Below are 4,641 nucleotides of genomic sequence, written 5' to 3'. Positions count from 1 at the left end.
CCCCCCCCCCCCCCCCCCCCCCCCGCCCCCCCCCCCCCCCCCCCCCCCCGCCTCCTTCTTTCCCTCACTCTCTTCTCCTCCTCTCCCCTTCCAGATCCACCCTCGCCGCCACCAGATCGCTCCTCCCTCCCTCTCCTCCGGCATTACGGCGCCCCAAAGCATGCGTGCTCGCCGCATACTCGACGAGAGGATAGAGCTCCCCACCTCTTCTCCACCTCGCGCCTCGCAGTCGTACTACCAACCAACCCCGACCGACGCAACTCCAGTCACTCCCCGCCACCCGCGATGGTCGCCACCGTGAAGATCCCGCAGCGGCAGCTCTTCATCGATGATGACTGGCGCGCGCCCGTGCTTGGCCGCCGCCTCCCCGTCATCAACCCCACCACCGAGGCCCCCATCGGTCCGTACCAGATCCATCCATCATGCTTTCTCTCTGCTTTCCGTTCGCCCGTGCCGTTGCGTGCTCAGCGGTAGGTTTGCGCAGGCGAGATCCCAGCGGGCACCTCGGAGGACGTGGACGCGGCGGTGGATGCCGCGCGGGCGGCCCTCAAGAGGAACCGCGGCCGGGACTGGTCCCGCGTGCCCGGCACCGTCCAGGCCAAGTTCCTCCGCGCGATCGCCGCCAAGGTACTACTCTCCTGCTGCTTCCGCACGCAACTACAACAATAGGCCATGTGGTTGCGTATGTAGATATGCTTGGATAGGTGAGACTGGTCGAGTTGTATTTTACCAAATATGGAGTAGCAGCTACCGGCGCGTAGTGGGATCTGAGCATGGGATCGGAACTGAACCCAGTTCCGGAACCATCACATGGTGCTGTAGTTAGGCTGGCTTCTCAGATGGAACATGCCTTTACCTAGGTCTGGGTTGGTGAACATGGTCTTCTTAGCTATGCTTATTTTCTGTTTTAATGTCTGTATCAGTTCCCTCTGCCATTAAGGGCATCACTAAGAAGTCTGAATCAAGTTCCCCAATGACTGTTAGCTTATTTTCCATGGAGTGGAATTTGAGTTTCGAGCCTCAAATTATCAGGAAAGTTGCAGTCCCTTCTACAACAACTTTATAAATCCAATATCTTATTACAAATCCATTCGGCCAGTTAGATCTTAAGCCTTTGCAAGCTTGGATGATATGATCTATTGTGTGAGCATTTTACTAAATCCTTCTGTTACCTCCATTTGTGTTTTATGATAAACTGATGTGTAACATTTTGCATAGAAGCAATTATCTTTCTCTGTATTCAACAAGGAATTATATAACTGAGATTTATTTTGGCAGGTCCGTGCTGCTAATGAACGAATGCTAGGAGGGGGAGGTGTTGATGGAGGTATAAACTAGCTTCCGACGAGATGGTGTGTATTGTACATACCCCTCTGTGATTTATGCACTTCACATGCATTTTCCCCATCACCCACCAACAGTAACATGCTAGTTGTATGTGTTGCAGCCATTCTTGCACTTGATTTCAAATCCGAGTGTGGTTTGTTTCTCTACAATTTTTTGGAGTGTGGGCTATTCGATCTGACGTGGCTCATCGACGCAGGGTGATCGAGGAGAGGGGAGAGGCCTGGGCGAGGGGACCGGTCCGATCGGTCAGGGTGGCGACCAAGGAGCTGAGGATGCCGAGGAGGGCGGTGAACCCCGGCGGTCATGGAAAGGCGGCTGGACATGTGTAGGTGCCTCGTCAACCCGTGAAGTCTCACAGGATAATTAATCTAGTTCCCTTTTGATCTCTTCGCATCAATTCTGCTGCACATCCCAGTAATCCTAGATTAATTTGGTTCTTTTGTTTTACTTATTGAAAGTGACACTGCTCTGGCCATTTCTGCGGCTTATGGGATGCCTGCTATCACGAGATATCTCCTGGGTCGTGGTGCTGATCCAACTTGGACGGTGGAACAAACAAACAATGAGTTTCTGTGCGACAACTTTGAGGATTGGATTATAACGTGAATTGGTTTCTGATACTCTGTCGCTCAAGTGTTAATTCTAGTCTTGTTTGCTCACCATTCGATGACTTTTGCTATTATTATAGTAGGCACAATCAGCATGACTTCTTATGTGTTTCTTTTGCTATTATTATAGTAGGGGGTTGCTATTTCTTTATTAGAACAAACATGAAATTGGTTGCTCTATTAGGCAACTCATTTTTTGTGTGCTATTCCTGGAGCTTCGAGTGAAGAGTAGGCTTGCAATGCCTGCCTTTTTTGTGTGCTATTTTTTTGTGTGCTATTCCCTAGTTTGGGATTTTCTCCCAATTCCTAGGCATCTAGTTCTTATACTAATATACTTGTACTGCTCATGCCGCTGTTGCTAGTGGTCTTGTAGCACAGCACAACACAGCACTTCTAGTTCCTATACTAATATACTTGTACTGCTCATCCAACTCTATTGATACATGTTTACACTGTTAATTATTGGTGAATGGTGATGTCTGTGGTCACGAGATCCTCGGTTGCATCTGGTTTCTTAGTGCCATTTCTGCGGTTTGCAAAATGTTGTGATGAATCATGAAATCTACGACGTATGTCAGACTTCAGAGATGCCATTTGTCATTGATGAGAAGATATTTCATATTCTGAGCAATAATGTTTGCATTTCATACCGATAGTTGCCAAACTATAAATTGTTATAGCCTTTTCTCTTGCTGCCGATGCATGCTTATATGTTTGAGGGTCAAGTGATGAGGAATAAACCATCAACAATATGATGGAGCTCTTCTCCTCTGATACTTAGTATTTAAGTCTCTGATGGTACCTCAACACCCTGATATGTTTGTGGCTTTCTATGTTATCCACATACTGAAGGAAGTCCTACTATCTTCACAACAAATATAATTTTGCTTGAACGAGTTTATAAATTGAACTATCTCCACAACAAAGATATTTACCATTTGTAGTTCCAATCTAAAGTGTTGCTTGATTTCATTTGTGGTTCAAGTGATGATGAGAAACTGCAACAATATGACAGGAGTTACACTCCTGTGATTCGTAGTTTAAAGTCTGATGATTTCTTATCTTCAAATAACCGTTGTCTTGTGAAATGCAATGTTGCTCACGTTCTTGTTTTCTTACAAATTACTTGATGCAATTTCAAGGGCGGGTTTCTTTGACACTGAGGGAGTATTGTCTTAGTACTTGTATATCCATCAGCTGTTACTGTGCCTTTGTGGCGCAGTCTGAATCCCTGTAGACCGATCATATCTGAAGCATGAGTGTCGGTGTCAAAACCGGCGGATCTCGGGTAGGGGGTCCCGATCTGTGCGTCTAGGCCGGATGGTAACAGGAGACGAGGGACACGAAGTTTTACCTAGGTTCTGGCCTTGTCGATGGAGGTAAAACCCTACGTCCTGCTTGATTAATAGTGATGATATGGGTAGTACAAGACTAGATCTACCACGAGATCGAGGAGGCTAAACCCTAGAAGCTAGCCTATGGTATGATTGTTGATGTGTATGTTGTTCTACGGACTAAAACCCTCCAGTTTATATAGACACCGGGTAGGGTTAGGGTTACATAGAGTCGGTTACAATGGTAGGAGATCTGTATATCCGTATCACCAAGCTTGCCTTCCACACCAAGGAAAGTCCCTCCCGGACACGAGACGAAGTCTTCAATCTTGTATCTTGATAGTCCAGGAGTCCGGCTAAAGGTATAGTCCGGTCATCCGAACACCCCCTAATCCAGGACACCCTCAGTAGCCCCTGAACCAGGCTTCAATGACGACGAGTCTGGCGCGCATATTGTCTTCGGCATTGCAAGGCGGGTTCCTCCTCCAAGTACTTCATAGAAGATTTTGAACACAAAGATAGTGTCCGGCTCTGCAAATTAAGTTTCCACATATTGCCATAGAGAGAATAATATTTACACAAATCTAGTCTGCTGACGTATTCCATAGTGTGACATCACACCACGGCCAAGCTTTTATTCGAACTGTTTTACTGTCCCATCTCAGCGCGTTATGCAAGGCGGTTTCCTTGGCACGTCTTGCTAAAGCAGAGATCGTGTCCCCTTATTCCGGGATTCTCATCAATACGGGCGTGGGTAACCCAACCGCACTATTCATTACGGCGCTTGGAGATAAGCGAGTTTTACCAGGCTGGTGTGGACATGTAGTTGCGTCCACCCATATAAGGGGATAAGGATCCACCTTTTCACCTACGCCTTCTTCCTCCTCTGCCTATCCATTCTCGCGCACTCGAGCTCCAGCACCCAAGTCCGCACTCCCCACCTCAACCTTCTCTAGCCATGTCCGGAGCGGGAGGCAAGTAGATGGTCTCCTCCGTCACGGAGGGACACATCAAAAAGCTGAGGAAGGCCGGACACATGTCTAACGACATCGCGTACCGGCTTCCCAAAAAGGGGCAGCTCATTCCCACCCCTAGGCCCCATGAGAGACTGGTATTTCTCCCCCATTTCCTCTACGGACTGGGCTTCCCTCTTCACCCATTTGTCCGGGGGCTCATGTTCTACTACGGCCTGGATTTCCACGATTTGGCCCCGAATTTTGTCCTCAACATCTCGGCATTTATCGTCGTGTGCGAGGCCTTCCTCCGCATCCGCCCCCATTTCGGCCTATGGCTCAAGACTTTCAACGTCAAGCCGAAGGTGGTGCGCGCCAGCCAGGCAGAGTGCGGAGGCG

The 4,641-nt window shown here is 48.4% G+C and overlaps 2 non-coding genes and 2 pseudogenes across 2 annotated transcripts; all 4 read left to right on the top strand.

Moving 5' to 3' along the window:
• Positions 1–247: 247 nt before the first annotated feature.
• Positions 248–939, top strand: LOC125518577 (annotated as a pseudogene).
• Positions 940–2,492: 1,553 nt separating this feature from the next.
• Positions 2,493–2,589, top strand: LOC125526107. Its single transcript, XR_007291567.1, has one exon. It is a non-coding gene; the product is annotated as a small nucleolar RNA R64/Z200 family (small nucleolar RNA).
• Positions 2,590–2,673: 84 nt separating this feature from the next.
• On the top strand, positions 2,674–2,758 carry LOC125526101. The gene has a single exon (XR_007291563.1). It is a non-coding gene; the product is annotated as a small nucleolar RNA Z199 (small nucleolar RNA).
• Positions 2,759–2,932: 174 nt separating this feature from the next.
• Positions 2,933–3,011, top strand: LOC125526102 (annotated as a pseudogene).
• The last annotated feature ends 1,630 nt before the right edge of the window (positions 3,012–4,641 follow it).

Source organism: Triticum urartu, chromosome 7 (genome assembly GCF_003073215.2).
Source record: "Triticum urartu cultivar G1812 chromosome 7, Tu2.1, whole genome shotgun sequence".
Taxonomy (NCBI): domain Eukaryota; kingdom Viridiplantae; phylum Streptophyta; class Magnoliopsida; order Poales; family Poaceae; genus Triticum; species Triticum urartu.
This window is presented reverse-complemented; position numbering and strand designations above follow the sequence as displayed.